Here is a 21,821-nt window from a genome sequence, read left to right as displayed (position 1 = left end):
TTGGGATTGGTTCTTTTGTGAGCAGGGTAATTTCCTATAACTTTCTTGTACTTCTGTTCACGACCTAGTTGGGCATTGAAGTCACCCAAAAGAAGCTTGACATGGTGTTTGGGGATTTTGCTTAATTTTTCATCCAGTAGGTCCCAGAAATTATCAACTTCGTCTGGATCAGACTTGTTCTTATCGTTTGTAGGAGCATGTGCGCTAACTAGGGCGTAGGTTTTGTTCGCGCATTTAATTGTGAGTATAGACAATCTGTCATTCACAGGTTCGAAATTTGCAACCGATTTAAGGATCTTGGTTCTAACAGCAAACGCGGTTCCAAGCATCACAGCTCCATTGAGGATTCCTCTTTGCGCTTTGCTCTTGAAAAATCGGTAGCCTTCGGATTCAAAAATCTCTTCATCTGGGTACCTTGTTTCCTGTAGGGCCATTATAGATATCTGATTTTCGTGAAGAGCTTTGGTGAGGGTTTTCAGCTTGCCAGTTTGTGTAAGTGAATTTATGTTGAAAGTTGCTAGAAAGGTTTTAGATTTTGGCCTGAGTTTTTGACTCTTCGGGGTACACCGAGACGCTCCGACTCGTCTCTTGCATGATGTCGAGTCTCCCCCAGAATCCGAACGAGACTATAGACAGAAGACTGTATTCTCATTTACCTCGACGAGACATGGTACGACACCTGTCGTTCTATTCAAAGCAAAATTCTCTCCCCTACCCGGAAATCGAACTTGAAACCTCTAAGTTTAGAAACAACACGCTGACCACAAATATAGTCTAATTTTGATTTCCAAATTACTTGAAAAAAGTCCGGGCCAGCTTGGCAACATGGTATTAGAAGCCAAGGCACACGCCGTTAAAGGCTTTTAAGGGGGTTTAGGCGCAACAAATGTTCTGCTACAACACAAATGCTGCTGTGGCGATTATCAACCAGTCCGGCTCACAGGGAAGCCAAACTGCAATGCTCACCCTAGACAAATTTATTTGGAATAGGGAATGGGGCAGCAGTGCAAACTCAGCAGAAATATTGAAAAATTATGAGACCCGAATTAAAACTCAGTTTTCGTTTCCGTGTATTTTCATAGCAAATCGAAGAATAATCAACAGAACCCACTACGGAGGAAATAAGAATTGAACTTATCCCTCCGGCACGTTACCAGACGAGATAGCGATGTCTTAACAAAACCTATCCCAGCAGCGCGAGAGGATAAAAACGAGAACCCGATAATGAATATTTTCTCAGGGCAGATGGCATGACTAACCCTGACCGGCAAAAATACATATATTTTTTATTGGTCTAGAACTGAAGAGAATGAATCGTGTGGTCTCAGCCTTCGTTGATAAAAACGTGTGACCTTACGAAGCTCTGGAGTGCAAGACATATGGTGTGAACTGATCTTCACACAACAACTGCCCAACAGAGATGTATCGGAAATTAATTTTTCCATGATTAAAATTTAATCACATGTCATAACAAACAGTAGTCAGAAATCGGCATTTCATACTTTAATGGATACAAATGTGTCCTAATTGTCAGAAAAGTATTTTCCGGTAAAATGATCGAAGGATCTTGATATTTTTGTTTAATGTAAAACAAATATGAGCAAATAAGTAAAAGTAGTAAAGCCTTCACCGTACATGTCAATACAACCTATGGCGGAAATATCTGTTCCAAGTCCGATAGAATCGTTAGTCCTATGCCCGCCCGCCTTTGCCCCTACGAATGAACTTGCTACTCATTTCTGGCGAAGGCTGTGAACACTCCAAAATCACATGCCCCTCCAGAATTGAGGTCTCGTATCTAAATTTTCGCCTTCTTAAAGGGGAAACGAACCCATGTTCTATCGGATGAAATGAGCACGCTTCCCCGCCTTGATAGTCCTAAAAAAAAAAAAGAAATTGAGTAAAGTAAAATTAATAAAGTGTGTTCGGAATAATATCTGACCATTGGAAAATGAGAAATTTGAAAAGGGGAAAGGCCAAGAAAGGCGGGAAAATGAACGAGACTGCCATATAAACCCATTATTATTATTATTATTATTATTATTATTATTAAAGCGTCTTTATTGTGGCGAAGTTAGGGCTCCCGGCCCTTTCTTACACTTAACCACTTCATGTATATACAATGTATATTTTACATAAAATTTAAACATATGAAATCTTTACAACTTAAAGTATAACTAAAGCAACTAAAGTATCACTAACTAAACTAAGGTGAGTAAAGTATAACTAAATTATATACAGGAACACATTGCAATAAACAACCATATTCACTCTCATTCATGCATCCCATTCACACTCAAGAAAGACTGGAAGTGCTTAAAAGATGACGCTGGCAAAGGATTTTAAATTTTGTCTCAGATTTAGCTTCCCTGGTGTCATTGGGGAGTTCATTCCACCAGCTCGTGGCGGTGATAGTGAACGATCTGTTGTAGGTTGCGGTTCGATGCACAGGAATTTCTAGCGTACAGCCTGACCGGGTATTGAACAGGTGCAGGGAACTAAGGTAGCGAAATCTGGTGGATAGGTAAGGAGGAGTGTTTTCAGAAAGCACTTGATACACCAAAGTAGTTGCGTGGAGTCTACGTCTGTCATTCAGTCGTAACCAAGATAATTGTGTATAAAATGGGGATACATGGGCGTATGGTTGTATGTCGAATGCATACCTGATGCATGCATTTTGGGCACGTTGCAGTCTCATGCTTTGCTCGTTATTGATATCAATAAAAACTGTATCACAGTATTCGAGAATTGGAAACAAGAGTGATTGAATGAGCTTTATTTTCAAGGACCGAGGAAATATATTTTTAAACCGCTTCATAGGATGCAGGCTTTGATATACCTTTTGGCACACTTTCATCACATGTTGCGACCAGTTCAATGTTTCGCTTACAGCCACACCAAGATTCATAACTGTTTCACAAAATGGAATAATGGTATTGTTTAGTGCTACAGGAGGAATTTCGTATTGTTTTAAGACGTGTAAGTTTTTTGAAGTACCAATGATTATTGCTTGCGTTTTAAGAGGATTAATTTTGAGATTGTTACTCAATGCAAAATTACTTATGAGACTTAAATCAGCATTAACTTTTTCTACAGCACTCTGAATTTTATCAGTTCTTGAGTGGTAGTAGATCTGCAGATCATCAGCATAAAGATGATACTTGCAATGTGTAATCGATTTGGCAACATCGTGTAAGTAAATTGCAAACAGCAATGGTCCATGTACAGACCCTTGGGGGACACCGAGGGGTTTGTTAAGCCACTCAGATCTGCTATTATTTACTTTGACACACTGACGGCGATTTTTGAGGTACGAACTGAAAAAGTTTATTGCCGTCTTGCTGAAATTTAATGAATCCAATTTTGAAAGTAGCAGTTGAGGAACAACAGTATCAAAAGCACTAGAAAAATCAAGTAGAACCAGTACAGTCACTTGTCGAGTGTCCATTGCCTGTCGGATATCATCAGTTACTTTCAGTAGGGCAGTCGTTGTGCTGTGTCCTTTCTTGAAACCAGATTGGTAAGGGTCAAGCAGTGAGAAGTTAGTCAAGTAAGTGAGGACTTGTTCGTGTACCAAGCGTTCTAGTACTTTGGAAAGGGGTGGGAGAATGGATATAGGGCGATAATCTGATGGTAAACTAGGAGAATTCTTCTTAGGAATAGGAATAACGATACCGTGCTTCCACACAGTTGGGAATACTCCCTGTACAAGGCATTGATTAAATATATGCGTCAGAATAGGTAATATGGCACCAATAATATTTTTTATGAAAGATAATGGTATGTCGTCATTACCCGGAGCATCAGACTTGAGGGAGTAAATTACACGCTTCACATCATTCGCCCCAACTTTTTTGAAAGTGAATTTTACTTGATTTACTCGGGAATGAGCATTTATGGCGTTAATATCATCATCAGTTAGGTCATCAACTGGTTGATGATTATTATTATTATTATTATTATTATTATTATTATTATTATTAGGATAGTTAGCATCATAGTCATTATTGTCAGTAATATCATTATTAGTGTATGCTGCTTTCGTAAAATGAGAATTTAGATCATCAAGTGGTATACTGGGTGTCTGCATGGTCAGGCTGCGACCTATACCCATCTGATGCAAATGTTTCCATATTAGTGCTGAATTTCGTCTGTTTGTTATCTCTTGAATATATTTATACTTGCTGTTACGAATTAATTTCTTAACTTGATTTCGGAGAATACGGTAATTTTCGAAATCACTAGTGCTTTCAGTTCGCCTAAATCGCCTATACCAAGCATCACGATTTGCCATGACCGACTTAATTTCATTTGTTAGCCAAGGAGACGAAGGGTGAGAAACTCGAATTTGCTTCTTCGGAGCGTGTTTGTCATACAGTCCTAATATTAAAGAGTTCAGTCTGTCAACCACACCCATCACCGTTGGGATCGGAAGACCACACGAATTTACCGAAGGAGGACGGATAGGAAAGATTGAAGTAGAAGGAACCCCTATTGAGAACACACAGTACAAACGACAAACGAGTTCTTTGGAGGAAGAAGCAGAGAATGGAGTTAATGAGACAGAAATGAACATTGTATAGTGAAGCTCTAGATAGGCAAGGGAAAGGATTAGAGGAACAAGGTAAGGTATTCAAAAGTACATCATTTCTAGATTTCTGAAGTCGATTAGCCTAATTCGTTTTCGTTCAATGCAAGTCAGCAAGACTCAAGCGATTTCCAACTACAGAAATAAAATTAAAATTTACAAAAGAAACTACTGTTCTTACCATTCCTATACATAATAAATTACAGTACATTTTAATCTCGAAGTAGTATAATATAGCCGGCTCCGCGGTGTAGGAGTAGCGTGCCTGCATCTTAGCAGGAGAATCCGCGTTCGAATCCTGGCCAGGTCACGGATTTTCACCGGGATCTGAAGGCTGGTTCAAGGTCCGCTCAGCTTACATGATCACAACTGAGCAGCTATCTGACTGAAATAGCGGCCCCGGTCTAGAAATCGAAGAATAACGGCCGAGAGGATTCGAAGTACCAACCACACGACACCTCGTAAACGGCAGCGGTCGCTTGGGGACTGCTGCGCCATTGGGTTTGGTTTGGTATCGTGTAATATCTCTCTCGCTACGAAAACGTATACGCACTTATCTGCATTTAATCATATGCAAGGAACAGTTCTCGTTTTCTAAGAAACACAAACCTCGACAATTTGAGGAAATCTGAAGTTTACACACTAATTCGATGCAGTAGCGGCGATTAGGCCGGCTGGAACTAGGATTTTTTTGTTATTTTAAAGAAAGAGCAATTTGTACAAACCCTGTTGTCTTTTCAGCTAGTCCTTTCCTTCATTTTCTTTAATTGTTAATAAAATTATTAGCGGAAATACGCACAAAATGTCGTTCGTCGCGGCCAACTGGTTTATATAGCGCTACAGCAAGTAGTGGAGACTTTGCATGTTCTTCGAGGAAGGGTAGCGGGGGTATATTCGTTTGCCAAGGTCATTGGCAGTGAGGTATGATTCACTCGCTTGCCGCGAGCATTCGTCATTCTGGCAGCCTCCTTGGTGTTAGTTTCTTAGTGTGTAGTCAAATACTACATTATTTTTAATTGTATAATCACGCCGACTTCTATTTAATTGTAATGCATGAGCAGTATTGTTCCTTTAGTGAAAGTTTTAATATTGAATTACGTCTGTGTGTATATACAGTATATATTTGCCCCTGCACTTCTAATTCCCAATCACCGCTACTGGTTCGATGCTACTCTATACATTCTCCTCAGTTCTCGATAATCCTGACGCCTGACTGGTTAGCAGTGGGTCCCGAAAGTATTCATCTCGCAAGGCTGTCCACAATCTTCCGAGTAGGTCGACGCTCGTGCAGCGAAACGTGAATATTGGGCGTTCCTACATGTGACCATGTATCACGCCACAGTTGAATCATAAGTTTACTGCTGATAAGGGAATTAACAAGGCGCTTACCTAGGACTTCGATATAGCATTGACATGATGGAATTTTATCATTATCGTGCGCCAAGGCAAGTACTGTTTGGTTCAGAAGCTGGATAATCTCTACGTGGCCATATACATGTATGTATGTATGTATTGATTAGATTCTTATCCAATTTTCGCTGTTGCCTAGAAGGTATCCCGAGGAAGGTTTCCGTGTATTAAACATTGAATCGTGACGAAAGGAAAGTAACTCTTTCACCGAAAAAACGATGACAGTGACGCCACGCGAACCCTTTCTCGGGTTGTACTGCCTAAACTCTTTAAGATATCCACAAACTACATGCGCAAGAATAGTAGATCATAGACGGTTATACAAAAAGTCCCCAGGACCACATACCTACCTTTAAAATGTAGCAAAACATATTTTTTCTTTAATTGTTAACAGAAGAAACCCTATGCTAAGTACTGTAGGAGCATTCCTAAAGGCTTGACTTAATACTACCTAAACCGTTAATGATTTTCTTTAAAAAGGTATGCGGTTTCTTTTCTGTTTTACAAAACTCGAAGGACACTGTAACTTGGATTGGCAAAACATGATCGAGGTGGTCTGAACCATGGGTGTATATATATTTTCTTTTTTGCTATTTTGCTTTACGTCGCACCAACACAGATAGATCTTATGGCGACAATGGGGTAGGAAAGGCCTAGGAATGGGAAGGAAGCGACCGTGGCCTTCATTAAGGTACAGCCCAAGCATTTGCCTGGTGTGAAAATGGGAAACCACGGAAAACCATCTTCAGGACTGCCGACGGTGGGGTTCGAACCCACTATCTCCCAGATGCAAGCTCACAGCTGCACGCCGCTAACCGCACAGGCAACTCGCCCGGTCCATGGGTAAAATATAATAATAATAATAATAATAATAATAATAATAATAATAATAATAATAATAATAATAATAATAATAATAATAATAATAACATTTTACGGTTTTACGCCACACTTCTTTTTACGGGGTTTGACTCCAGGATGCTGGAATATCGTCCTGTAGAAGTTCTTTTAAGTGCCGGCATATCCACCGACACGACGCTGGCGTATTTGAGCACCTTCAAAAATTTAAAAAAAAAATAGGACAGCCGTGATGAAATTCGGTAACTTGGGCTGAGGCCACAGTCTCTGCCATCTGAGCTACAGCCTGGCAAAGCTGATACTTATGTAACTGAGAATCTAAGACATGAATAATATGACATGGACCAAACTTTATCGATTCAGGAATATGCTCAGGAGGAAGAACACTGCTTGAAGTTATCTAATTCTTAGTAAACGTATAAAAGCGTTACGTCCGCTGGAGATAAATAATCCTGATAATCTACCAAGAAAACATTAACGTCACTGTCATTCAGAGTCTCTTTATCATTACTGTGACACATTCCTTCCACGATAAGTTTGTTCTTGAAGCAAGATTGCTGTGAGTCAGTATTTCAGAGTTCATTTTTTTTTTATCTAATGACGCTACTTTAGGAATCGTCCACAGTTCAGATTGAATCTGGATTAAGGAAAGTATCTGCAAATGTACGGTACCTGACTGAATATTATACACTGTATTTTGCTTCTGCCACTTTCGCACATCCGGATGGGGTCGCATGTGCGAGTGATGTAGCACATGTAGATTGGGTTGGCTTCGGGAAGGGCATCAGATGAAAAAAGAGGGCTTAATTCACGTTAGTGCCGACCCAACGAAAGAAAAATAAAACAAGTTTGTGAGCTTGTTTGTATATGGAGGGTAATCTCGAGAACACTAAACCAATTTCAGTCATCCTTTCACCGTTAGAAAACTATTCTTCCAGATTATTGGTTGCACCTAGTCAATACTGTGATAGTACATATATCACACCCTCACACTACATGTAGAAGTGAGAGATATTGTCAGTATTCGATTTATTATTATTATTATTATTATTATTATTATTATTATTATTATTATTATTATTATTATTATTATTATTATTATTATCATCGTCAGTATTTCAGTTGTATATTTTTTCATTAATATTTGTAAGCTGGGAGGTCTCCATATATGTAGTATGAGTAATTTGTTTTGACCATACGGCTGGGAAAACATTGCTATGTTGGAACTTGGAAACTTTGCACGAGTCATGAATATATCCCAGTCTGATGAGATGAGCTTCTTGTTGTACTCGGAAAGTTCTATGACTCATGTGAAACACCCCAGATTTTGTTTATGTCTTGGGACCAAGAAGGAGTTCACGGCGTGGTCTTGACAAGAGGATCTGCCATGATTGGCTGGCAAGGACCAATCCAGATGTATCATGTGAGAGGAAGGGGAATGCTGATGTCCATAAAGGTTGATCAAACGGTACATTGCTGCACTATACTGGACTGGACTTCAAACGTTTGTGGAACGTAGTCTTGTTTGTGGAACGTAGTATTTTTATGTTTGTGAGAAGCGACTGACATACAACTTAGTATTGTATCATATTGTGGTGGCCTGGTATTACATGCTGCTGAAAACTGGGAGGTGCTATATCTCAGACTTTCCATAATTTATGCTCAGGAACGACAAGCGTGTGTTGCTCAAATGTATATATCTTTATAACAAGTGTTAAAAAGACTGAACACAGTATTACGAGGTACAGTATCTGTGTGATTTTATAAGTGCTGATTTTGAGAATCGGTAAGTCGCGTTGATATAGAGACAGCGAAGGGTTCTTATATACATATATGTACATATTTCAACGAAGTAACTACAAATGGTGGCTTAGTTCTCGCTTTCGTTTTCCCACTGTTTTCATTGTTGTTCTAAATATGGAGTCTTCCAGCAATCTTCTGTTTGTGTATTGTAAGTGTATTTTGGTGTGTTGATGAGGTGCTCATGCACGGATTTTATTGAGAATATAGTTAGATATTTTAGAATCAGTGGAGTTATTGATGAACCTAGGTGCAGTTCCTACCTATTTTGTCGTTTTCAGAAGTTAGGTAAGGCCTGAAGCAGATGTACCAGTACGCAGCATTATGTACACGCCCTGGGATATAAAGAATGATCATGCTCTATCTAAATTCGAGGGATCCATTCTGGTGAACTCTGGCGCCCATACTACGGACATTTCGATTAATTATGTTTATTAATTTTATTACGTTTTTGAGTAATTGTATTTATTTATATAATTTTCTGTATGATATTTTATTATTATTTATTAGTATTCACAAATAGTTACTATACATTGATATGATATACTTTTAAATTAAAAATAAGTGCATGCTGAGAAAGTCATTATATGAAAGAGTCGCCTGACGTTGTATGATGAAGTCAGAATGAGTCTGGCACTGAACAGGTCTACGTAATAAATGACAATGATGATGTAATTAAAAGTTACTTCTGTTCCTCAAAATTTGTTTCACGTCAACTGTTGTTTCACTTCATATATACACTTCTAGAATGTTAGAGTTTACAAATGTAGATTAAATTTATTTATTTCATTAGATGAAGGTGTGTGTGTGTAAGGATATTTTGAAAAGGAATTTGTTACTTGAATCCAGCGCTTCACCTGTCTTAGAGGGTCACCGCCACCGAATTTAAAGAACTATTGTAAAATGTGCTGAAAAGACAAACATACATCATTTATGTAAACATAATACACATTTGACTAAAAGACAATACATCGACTCACCAGCCATTACCGAGTCTTTCGTCTTTCTTCACAACAATTTGGCCTCTCTTGGCGCAATCTCTCACTCCGCAGACCTGAATGCACATAGAGTTTATAGTTTCTGGCAACCCATAAGCGATACGTTCGATATTCCGATATCGCAAAGTCATTCAAGGCCTCAAATAAATGACAACATTAAGGACATGTTCGACTCGCCAGGTGCAGGTCTTTTGATTTGACGCCCGTGATGAAGATGAAATGATGAAGACGACACAGACAGCCAGCCCTCGTGCTAGCGAAATTAACCAATGATGGTTAAAATTCCCGACCCTACCGGGAATCGAACCCGTAACCACTTAGCCATGGAGCCGGACGACACAACAGTAAATTTAGTGCAATGATACAACTTCTCCCCGCGAGGCCTCGTGCTCTGAGGGCTCAATTACTTGCACTTACTACACTTCGAAGCACCGTAGCGATCCTGGTCTCCTTTTGTTTGCTAATAGACTGGCTAATATACATGAAAGCAATTTTAGCGAACGTAAGTAGGCCTACAGTATGTGAATGGTAAGTGACCAAACACTGAAAATTTGCAATAAAATTGTTGAATAATCGGAGAGTTGACCGCCTAAATATCAATTACGACCCCTCGTGTAGGCTCTCTCTGAGCCCGAGATGACTAATGTCACACCACCCGTAGTGCAGGGTGCCATTTAAGGCCCACGAGAGTTTGAGGCTGACGTTTGGCGCCACCGGCGAGAAAAGTTGACCAACGCTGCTCGAAAATGGTCTGTTATGGCAACGATAACAGCGATGCCACATTTAAGGAAGCCAATCCCACGTAGGTTGGCTTGCTGTCAGTTGCTTTTATGATATTCGGAGTGGTACTGTGTTAGCTGTCTTGGTTGTTGCTGCTTTATTTATTTAAGCGTTTGTTTTCCGAATATTATTTTCGTCGTTTTTTGTGTGTAACTGGCTACAGTTGTACAGTTCTATTCAGTATGTAATATGCGTTATTGTTAAGGATATCAGAAACTGATGATTTTGTTAGTGATTATGAAATCTCATTTATCGACAATGATGTGCTTTGTCTTAAATGTTGGAATTATTAGCACGAGCTTAGGAACGGGTCAAAGTTTACCGAATTGCATTAGGCCTACATGTTTAATTACATACTCTGCCGGTATGAGAGGGTGATATGCAGCAGACGAAGGTAACTATTACAATGCAGCGTACTTCGTAGTTAGTGCCTTCGCCGCTCAAATGTCAGACCCCAACTCTCGTGGGCCCAACTATACATTTCGCCAATATTCAGGCATGCTGTTTTACTCGGGACCAAGGGCTCCCATGCCCGGGGGAATGGTGGGGCCGCCCCCCACCCCAATTCCTCCTCTCAAGGGAAGGAAAAATCGTAAGTAGTCAGGTGTTTTTCTTTCAAGAAAATGATTAAAAAGTCGGTATTAGGCCTACGTAGAAGACATAGTACCGCCCTCTATCAACAGGCAGGGGATACTGTGGGTGTTATTCTACCGCGGAATACAAGTCGCTATTCATCTTCCAAAATGTTAAAAATACTACATATACCCAGGTCTAGGCTCCCCGTACAAACTATCATATGGGCGCCCTTGCTCGGAACACAGTGGTAATCCCATCTATCGGAGACGAGTGGCAGCAGAAGAGACAAATCACATAGCAACAATGGTCAATATAATGCTACTGTTGATCGGTTTTATGAGCTATCAATATTGATATTCATATCGATATCGAAACTTTTCTTCCGACTTTGTGATATTAGGGCTTCTAATGTAGAGGAAGTCATTCCTCCTTTCGCGACTCCCCTTTGTCTTATTCTTCAAGCGATCGTTCTTTTACGGTTTATTCTATTTTTCATGTCGACATGGACCGATAACCACACGGGTTTACACCTTAAGACGGTCATGACAAAAATCATAGCCAGTTATCACCACTGAACAATATTTTCATGTTGGCAATGCTCGGCGTTGATATAGACTAAGAAACACAAGTTTAAATTCAGCAATTCTATAACCATAGTTGGTAGGGTAAAACACTAAGATATAAATGATCGGAAATTGTATTCTCTATAACTGTTTTTTTATGTAGTACTCTTCGGTAGAACCAGTAACACAGGTACCGGTATTTAAAAATTAAATTGTAAGCACCCTCCCCCGAGCTCCCATTTCATCCAACGTGAATAAAATATCTTTTACTTTTTTTTTTTTTACGTCGCACCGACACAGACAGGTCTTATGGCGACGATGGGATAGGAAGGCCTTGGAGTGGGGAAGCGCCGTTGCCTTAATTAAGGTACAGCCCAAGCATTTGCCTGGTGTGAAAACGGGAAACCACGGAAAACCATATTCAGGGTTGCCGACAGTGGGGCTCGAACCCAATATCTCCCGGATGCAAACTCACAGCTGGGCGCCCCTAACCGCACGGCCGACTCGCCCTGTAAAATGATATAAAAATATTAAAATATTTTATAGCCTAGACTGTAGTGCCTTATTCCCTAACTTTACATGCCGATTTTTAAAAAATTCTGTTCACCTATTTTCTCGTAGTTCGGCATTGATATGGACTTAGCAAGACAGACTGAAATTCATGAGTATCTCTTATCTTATCATAGCCAGTACCCCGGTAAAAATGTATAAGACATATAAATAATCGGAAATGTAATTCTATATTACTTTAGTTGCGTAGTATTTATCGATAGGACCACTATACTCCGCGCTGCTCTACTTCTAAATTGACGTTTAGGCCGACTTTGGCTCTGTCTGGTGGTTAAGCGATGAAACGCAGACATCCAACCAATCCCGAACTGCCATTAATATTGGTCCTGTATCGGCAGAGAGCGTTCTCGAAACCTAGTTGCCAACTCTTCACCACGTGGTCAACCTATCTCGCTCAGAGTGTATCGTATTCGGTACGGTTCGGGATCTCTTGCATTTTTCTTCAGTAATTAGTGTTTTTCATATTAGTTTATCTCTCGAGTATAATACAGCGTAGTTTACAGTTTAGCATAGCGTAAGTTAGAACAAGACAGGTTTAATAATTCAGTGTATAAGAGTAACTGTACGTTTATTTACGTCCGTGTATTGGTTAGTGTATTTACTTCAGGTCTCAGTGTAGTTTGGGAAAGACAAGTAGCAAGAGAGTGACTCCGAGATCAGTGGAGTGTTCCCTTCGTAGGCCATGCCTCTTTCCTTTGCCAGCCATTAGCGACGAGTGGTGTGTTATTTCTTCATTCCCTTTTATTCTTAATAATGTATTCTCTTTTTAGTGTCGTATGTTGTTAGTAAGTGTAGTTTTTGCGAATTTGTTCTCAATTCCGATTCATTAGCTTTCCTGGGTACGGTATTACATTTTAAGGGGTTCTGTTTACCGCTGTCGTGTTGCATCAGCTGTTCTCGCGGCAGTAGCGCGCTGGCAACAAAGGTAAGACGATGCTATAATTTATTTTGCGAAACGTCAATTTAAAAGTAAAGCCGTGCGGAGTATAACAACATAGATATTTAAGAATTACACTTTTGGCCTTCCTCGAAACCACCATTTCACTCAGCACGAATACAATTATTTATACCCTAGACTGCAGCGTCTCATTCGTCGACTGTACATACTGATTTTCATTAAATTCTCTTCAGCCATTTTCTCCTGACGCACGTACATCAATCCATAGTCTACAGACATTTTCTTGTTACTGTGGACACGACTGATACAGAACTATCATTCTTTTTTAAATAGTGACCAATGTATAGATAAAACTCTTATTTTGCCGGGCTGAGTGGCTCAGACGGTTACGGCGCTGGCCTTCTAACCCCAACTTGGCAGGTTCGATCCTGGCTCAGTCCGGTGGTATTTGAAGGTGCTCAAATACGACAGCCCCGTGTCGGTAGATTTACTGGCACGTTAAAGAACTCCTGCGGGACTAAATTCCGGCACCTCGGCGTCTCCGAAGACCTTAAAAAGTAGTTAGTGGGACGTACAGCAAATAACATTATTATTTATTAAAACTCTTATTTTAGATTTTTTCACCCTAAACCAGACTTGCGCCGTGCGACGTTGTCACGAAAACCCAGCGAGACAGTCCCTCACTGTTCCCTCCGGTATTTTTTTTTTTTTTTTGCTGTTATCAACACTGTCTAAGCGGTCTTCGTGTGTATAGCAAACAGCCTCATGCTCCAGTCTCTTAAGTCATAGTAGAACGCAAATAGTCTGCGGTTTTAAAATGACGTAGGGTACTGAAACTTCTTTCTGCTTTCGGTGAAACCAACAGAAGTCGAAGAATGGTAACCATATTTGAAACTTAACATTTTTATCCGGGCTCATCCCACAGGAAGCAACCACTGCGTCCTCAACACATGTAATGATTTTATTCTGTAACAACAATTTTGACTGCAAATCTAAATATGATGTGGCAATCTCCGGACAGCCTAAGTTTCTCCTCGTTAGTAACACGTTTTCCAACGCAGCGGTTATTGTAATATTAGAGGTGCAGACCGCTAGCTCAGCACTGTTTCAACATGTCACTCAGCACTGCAGTCTACAAATCCTCAGTTACTTGAAATATGTAATCGGAATATAGAAAAAGAACCTCCTTGCACGATATAAGCCTGATATCAGCACTTATGATTACGTGCTGATTTATCATTGTAGAAGAAATAAAACACTGACATGAGAAAGGATACAGAAAAATACTGGGTGGGACACGTTCCACCTGCCCTCTCCATCCAACCCCCTCCCCCCAAACTCCCCCACCTCTAACGACACCCTTGACAGCATCTTCGATTTTATGGTGCGCCTTGCATTCGCGTGTGACTCCGACAGAATTAGGTTTGCAAGTCCTTACGGGAGTTTCACTTTCACGCCTCATAGGCCCCTTTCCTTTCTTTTGCTGGGGCCTTCATACTCCGAAGGCTCGGAACTCTTCACATTTCTCCCCTTGATTAACGTTACGAAGGGGTGACATATTTTGTAAGGAAATTAAAGTTAACCATAACCGCCATGGCAACTGGGTGTGGCAACGACAGACATACTCTTGATTACTAGCTTGGAAACGAGATAAGCGTATCTCAGTCCACAGGATTAGCACATCAACCTAATTACGAATGCACGTAATGAGCAGAGTCATTGTATTATCAAGGCATTGATACCATCCTTACGGAATTAAATAGTTCGGAGAAACGTATACATACCGACAATCAATCGGAATGTTCTGAAGGTCGGTATCTGACAACACCGAGAAGTATAAGTAATCTGCAATGTTACATCGGAGAAAGAAAAAAAAAAGTCTAGACGGTATTTTTTTCAATGACAACGCGTTCAATAACGAACTACGAATGCGTAAACATAGATGCTCACAACTGAACGAGAGTTTAATATGAACTATCGTAATACTGTACTCTTGAAACACTTCGAAGCAAAGCATCGAACGACGTCACTCAAAAAACTCATCCAGGTAAAAGCGAAACCCCAACGCATTACCGTATGCAAACAAACGTCGGAGGCTCGTTGAAGAAAGAAAACTGCTAAGCATTGTTCTTGAATTACGAATGCCAGGCGTCCAGAACATGATGCAGGAAAATTAGTTGAAATATATATATGAGTACCTGTACGTACATTACCTGTCAGATTACTGACCAGCGTACTGCTTCTAGCGAACAAAACAATGGTGAATTAAAGCTGGAGCTAAATAGCTCGATTCAGTTACCAAACTGGAAATATTTTTGTTTCTACCTCCCAGATATCTGTCAAATTCCGACGAGTTTAAACTGCAAACTGCTCTCGGAAGAAAAAAAAAAAAAAAAAAATCCACCAACCAACCAACCAACCTTCTAACCCAATAAAATACACACTTAAACAAAATTTGTGTCGTATACAGTAGGCTACATAAAAAGTAAGAGGTTCAACCCTTGGAAGAATGAAGATATCGGCAAAAGTAAGGAGACACAAGGGGTGAAAGGTCGAACAGGAACGATCAATGTAAGGAACCTGACAAGTGGAAACAATGCCAGACTTATCTAGGAGTCCTGTGGGCGCCCATCAACGCTCCCAAGCTAACAGTCCCCGAGGGTCACCGCTACGACAGGTAGGCGATATCGTGAATGTTCGGTATGCTGCAAAACAAACAGGAGCGAATTTGCACGTTCTGAACATCAAGATAAGTCATTATAAATAGCAAGGTGACAATGGCAACACTTATCTAACTGCGTCCGTGCAGCACTAGTTCAACATGGGCACTCTGAAATTTCAGGCATTGTTCATAAAGGTCCTGTAGATCACGCGTGTCAAACTTTGCCCGCAGTAGCGGTGATTGGGAATTAAAAGTGCAGGGGCAAAAAATACACTGATAAACAGTACCCGGGTTTGTGGGATATAGCGGTCGGGGGGCGGGGGCGGGGTTATACACATCAAAACTGAAAAAGGAAAAGCTACAAAAGGGTAAGTTATTTTATGCTCTCTGAGCGAATTTCAACAGAGATGTAAAGGCTGACAGTTTACCAACTTACGTGCGGTAACAATAGTTTGAGATTTTTTATTCAATACTATACAATAAAACTTTGACCAAAGGAACAATATTACACATTTATTAGAATTAAAAAGAAGTACGGTGTGATTATGCAATTAAAATCATTTAGTATTTGACGATATATACTATTAAGACACTAACAGACACTAATGAGACTGCCAGACTGACAAATGCGCGTGGCAAGCGGGTGAACCATGCCTCAGTGTCCAAGACGGAATATATATACTGTATATCCCTGCTACCTTTCCTCACAGCACTTGCAAAGTCTACACTACTTGCTGTGGCGCTATACAAATAGGTTAGTCGGGAGGAACAATATTTTGTTCGTATTTCCGCTAATGATTTTGTCAATAATTAACGAAAATAAAGGAAAGAACCAGCTGATAAGACAGCAGTGCTTGTACAAACTGCTTTTTTTAAAAAATCCTAGTTTAAGCCGTCCAAAATGAAATTAAAAATAGTATTTTCTTCAGATAGTGGGGACCCCTCGCCGCCGCCCCCCACTCAATCGCCGCTACTGCTTGCCCGCAGTAACCGCAGTTCCCGTGCTAGAAAAACCTGTACCGGGTGAGCTGGCCGTGCGATTAGGGGTACGCGGCTATGAGCTTGCATCCCGGAGATAGTGCGTTTGAATCCCACTGTCGGCAGGCCTGAAGATGGTTTTCCGTGGTTTCCCATTTTCACACCAGGCAAATGCTGGGGCTGTACCTTAATTAAGGCCACGGCCGCTTCCTTCCAACTCCTAGGCCTTTCCTATCCCATCCCATCGTCGCCAAAAGACCTGTCTGTGTCGGTGCGACGTAAAAAACCTTTGCACGCGGACGTCCCTTACCCAATGTCGACTTGTACTTCCCGAAGTTATTGACTCAGGGCTGTGCCAGGGCTGTGCACGCTATCAATGACAGGCTCCAGTTACCTGTTTTGGTCTATAAGTAATGGTTGAAACGCACAGCTACATAGGTTGTGGCAAGGGTAGATACAGTCGTTTGTTAATGTGTGTTCATACTTGTGTACTTTTGTATAAATACGGCTGTTTCAGGGGAGTGGTGGTGGTGGTGGTGGTGGTGGTGGTGGTGGTGGTGATTACTGTTTTAAGAGGAAGTACAACTACGCAACCATCCTCTATATAACACTAATCAGAGAGAACAAATGGAATGAGTCCGAAATTTCGAAAAATAAAGGTATAGGCTAAAGAAAGACAAGGGCCACGAAAGGCGTGAACATGAAAGACTCCCTGGCCCTCGGAAAGCTAACAGCGTCGGGATCGGAAAAGAACAAGAGTTTACCATGGGAGGACGGATAGGATAGATGAAAATGAGAAGCCTGGCACAAGTAAGTGGAAGCAATGCCAGGACCGGTTAAGGGCTCCGTGATCGCCAAGCCACGTTCCAAAATTAAGAGCCCTTGGGACCCCTTTTAGTCTCCTCTTACGATAGGCAGGGGATGCCGTGGGTGTCATTCTACCACCCTCATCCACAGGGGGAGTTTCAGGAGATGCTACTTTAATCGAAGCCTATTTACCTTTAAGTTAATAAAAATATAACGTTTTGTTACAGAAGCGCTTTTGTATTTGGCAGTATTCTGCTTCATAATTGTTCATAGGAGAGTTGAGCATCTTCTGCCCTTAAAAATGCCTTTTATTTTGTGCTTCATACTTTATGAATACCTTTAAAATAATTATTTTTCCGGTACACAGTGATTACAAAGCATGCTGTTTCACGCATTTCATGCAAACGCTGCGCTGAACACAATTATGTATGTCTTTTTAAGAAAGAAAATATACATGTATTGTACGGAGTACCGCAGTTAATGTAATAATGTACACCCCTCCAGGCTTGCGTTATCTGATAACGTCCTGGGCTAGCGCTTGTAACAACTGTTTCTCGTGCGCACAGAACTGTCAGCTCGTGACCTTGACATGCCTGCTGCAGACCGTCAAACGTGTCGAACACATGTTGCCACAAGGACACAAACAATTACTATCTTCTCTCGTAATTCGGGAACATTAATAGGTGGGTCATTTGACCGGAAAACGGATTCTTTCAGCATGCCCTATATGTAGGCATCAGGGGGCGTGCGATCTGGGGAGTGGGAGGGGTATGAGAATTTAAGCGATCCTCAAAGTGATGTTGCAGTAGGGTAAGAGACCCCCCCCCCTCGCGCTGTAGACTGTATCTTCATCTTACTGCATCCACTGTCGTTGCAGTGGGGGGTTCCTGGCGACATTCAGTACCGCCTGAATAATAAGAATAATAATATTGGCTTTACGTCCCACTACCCACTTTTACGGTTTTCAGAGACGCCGAGGTGCCGGAACTCAGTCCCGCAGGAGTTCTTTTACGTACCAGTAAATCTACCGGCACGAGGCTGATGTATATGAGCACCTTCAAATACCACCGGACTGCCAAGTTTGGGTCAGAAGAGCCACTAATCCCGGCAGTACTGTTTGATGTTCAAAGGATGTTTGTACTCGTAAATTTAGTACCGTGTGTTTTTTCCGCATACTGTATTATCCTGCATTTGGGATTAATTTACATGCAACTAACATGGTTGGGAGCTTTTGAACTGTATTTGTTGAGTGCGAAGTACAACTATACACTGTTATAATAATTAGGTTCTGAAAGTGGCAGTTATTTCACATATTAACATCTCGCTTTCAGGAGTTTCAACTAAAGATTGAGATTTAGTTGGATAAAACTTGTCCTCTCGCATTAAAGTAATGCAAGGGAAGTTGCCGGAACTATACTAAGGAAGATGAATCTTTTGACCGTATATGAACTTGTTTGGTCACCACAGGTATTGGTCACTAAGTTTTATCCTCAAAAGTGATTTTCTTATGAACGTCGTGGTCAAAGGAAAGGCATTCAACACGCGTGTACTGCCTGTTCTTGCATGTGATGCTCAGGCTGTCTCCAACAGACAGTGAAATAAACCGAGTGTTTGCCAAAGGAGAATGGAAAGAAGTTTACTAGGAATTTTCCTGAAACACCGTCTGCGCAACACTGAAATCAGGCGCAAGACCGGAGTAAAGGACGTTGGAAGAGAAATCTGGGTTCAAAAGTATAGCTGGGCAGATCATACGAGAATGGATCCCATGAACTGGACACGGATGACAAATGAATGATACCCCCAGAGACTGATAGTGAGGCAACCAGATGGTCTGATGTTCTGAAACGGAGTTGCGGGATCAATGTGGATGAAGACTGCACGAGACAGACGAATCTGGACGAAGTTGTGGGAGGCATCTGTCCCAGGAGGGGATTGAATGGGCTATAACAGATAGAAGAGAACAGGGATTTTAAATGTACAAAACAACAGTTCATCGCATGAAAGGTACAACCATCGTTAAGCTGGAATAGGAACTTGCTACAAAGCGATCGCTCCTTTCGGTTGATCATATATTTGACATCCATGTACGATACGATACGCTGCAACAGAAGAATTACGAAGGACGGTAGGGAGGAAGCTTAAGAAATAATTACACAGCTGGTTATATAAATCACATCCGGTAATTATGTTATACAATACTGTTGTCCTCTAACATTACAAAAATATTTATATAAGTAACTATGAAATGGCAATGTGTCCTTATAACAGAATGCTGCAAACGTTTTAACGCCGAATTTAACAAAAACGAAACAAAACAGAAAGTTCATATGAAACTGCGTGCATCATTCAACAAAGAATTTAATTATTCTACTTTTTTTCTTTTCTTTTGCGATGGATGAAACGTCCAAGGGATCTGTAAATGTTCAGATTACATTGTGGACTTCCTTCCCGGTCATCCGCTCAGTTGGAGCTTCATTAGTGATTAATAATAACTACAGCTAAGGAAAGTACTCTTGATTAATAAGATTATTGAAGTTTCTTGGTTGTCAGTTTTCAGCACCATATTTATCTCTCTCTCTCTCTCTCTCTCTCTCTCTCTCTCTCTCTCTCTCTCTCTCTCTGTGGATCAGTGGTAGAGTGTTGCCCTCCGGATCCCAAGATTCAGGGTTCAAACTCGGTAGAGGTAGTCTGAATACTGAAGGGCGAAAAAAAGTAAATTCGGCACTCCATATCACACGATATCGACATATAAAAGATATATCGTGACAAGTGGCGTTTACCCGACAACAATAATACAAAACTCACGTTATAGACCGCACAACAGTGATCCGTTTGTCTGCCATGTGGTAGAGAAAAACGGAACGTCAAACATGACGTCAAATCAAAATGCTTACCCATGGTAGCTGAGACCATATTATTATATCATCTTTATATTATTAATTCCATATTCATTTTCTATCCGGCATTTGTTTTACGTCACACCGACACAGATAGGTCTTAAGGCGACGATGGAATAAGATAGGGCTAGAACTGGTAAGGAAGCGACTGTGGCCTAACTGCTTGGTGTGAAAATGGGAAACTATGGAAAACCATCTTCAGGGCTGGCGACAGTGGAGTTCGAACCCACTACCACATGTTCATTTCTCGACCAGGTACAATCAACACGGTGTTTTTGAGTTTCATAGTTTGGGACAGCTTTTTGACAAGATTTCGGTTATAGTGATTTCTTCAACAAAATAATGTCATCGCAAAAGATCAATAATTCAGGTAAATCTTCTGGTTTCATACAGCATGATAAAGACTAGCATGTCTCATATGTTTTGACCAAATGGCAATCCTATTTTTCATCTACTGTTCACTTTTGTTTACATATTCAGTACAATAATATTGTTGTCAATGTGTCCCAATAATAGGCGTTACAGGTACACTTCTAAAAACTATTTATGTACCTATTAAAAAAATAGATATTCAAGATCAAGCACCTTTTAATTATGTGTAATAGTAGAGGAAAGCAAACAAATGGAAAAAGAATTTTGGGACTTCAGTTACAGGTACACTATGTTCCCATTGTCTCAGGTTTGTAACAAACCGTTTGGAATTACACTCAATATGTTCCATTTTATTGCAATATCTAATCTTATCGCATTAATAACTCCCTCGCGGCATTTAGAATCTAACTTCTTAATCTGATTCCAGTATCAAAATATGACGGGATTATAACCTGACAGTACAATAGACTGCAGGATATATCCTCGAAGGTTTTCGGCGACGTTAGGATGGGAGAGGGTGTCCGTGGTCTTAAGGTACAGCCCCAGCCTTTGTCTGGTGTGAAAATGGGAAACCACGGAAAGCCCTCTTCAGGGCTTGTACAGTGGGATTATAACCCACCATCTCCCGAATTCAAGCTCACAGCTACGGACCCAAACCGCACGGCCAACTCGCTCGGTAATACTAGACTCAACTACATCCCTGTGGTTGTCATGTACACGTCTCATAAGGTGTACTTTCATGGATGGAAGATGTAGACAGAATGAAGCATGGTTATTTGTAGTAGCGCGACGTGCAGGCATTTCCAGTAACAGAGTTTAGTTGACTCAAAATGAAACCCTACAACCTGTGCAGCGTAGCGTGAGTCAGACGTGAAAATGGTTCGTGACGTAATCCACTTCCTGTCCATGGCAACTGTTCGATTCCAGTCAGCCGAGAAGGTGAAAAATCGGAAAGGTTCATTTTAGACATGAAGCAAATTACTAGTATAACTGAAGACATTACTACAAAAAAGACTACACTCCACAAGGTCGACCGATACGTGAAAATAAGTTTATCTGCTTTA

The 21,821-nt window shown here is 40.7% G+C and overlaps 2 protein-coding genes across 5 annotated transcripts in view; one reads left to right on the top strand and one right to left on the bottom strand.

Annotated features, from left to right (window-relative positions):
- lace (serine palmitoyltransferase long chain base subunit) overlaps positions 1–21,821 on the top strand; it is a 234,107-nt gene that overhangs the window by 13,298 nt on the left and 198,988 nt on the right. The window contains exon 1 of one of the 3 annotated variants that reach the window (XM_067153521.2): positions 6,068–6,085. The exons of the other annotated variants lie outside the window; for them this stretch is intronic. The gene's annotated coding sequence lies outside the window, so the exon portion shown is untranslated. Of the gene's footprint in view, positions 1–6,067; positions 6,086–21,821 lie in introns of those variants that run through there. 3 annotated transcript variants of the gene reach the window in all.
- LOC136880962 (reticulon-1-A) overlaps positions 1–21,821 on the bottom strand; it is a 574,503-nt gene that overhangs the window by 495,868 nt on the left and 56,814 nt on the right. The gene's annotated exons all lie outside the window — the stretch shown is intronic.

The sequence above is a fragment of the Anabrus simplex genome, chromosome 9, assembly GCF_040414725.1.
Source record: "Anabrus simplex isolate iqAnaSimp1 chromosome 9, ASM4041472v1, whole genome shotgun sequence".
NCBI classification, from domain to species: Eukaryota; Metazoa; Arthropoda; class Insecta; order Orthoptera; family Tettigoniidae; genus Anabrus; species Anabrus simplex.
The sequence above is the reverse complement of the archived record's forward strand: the minus strand, read 5'-3'. Positions and strand labels throughout refer to the sequence as shown.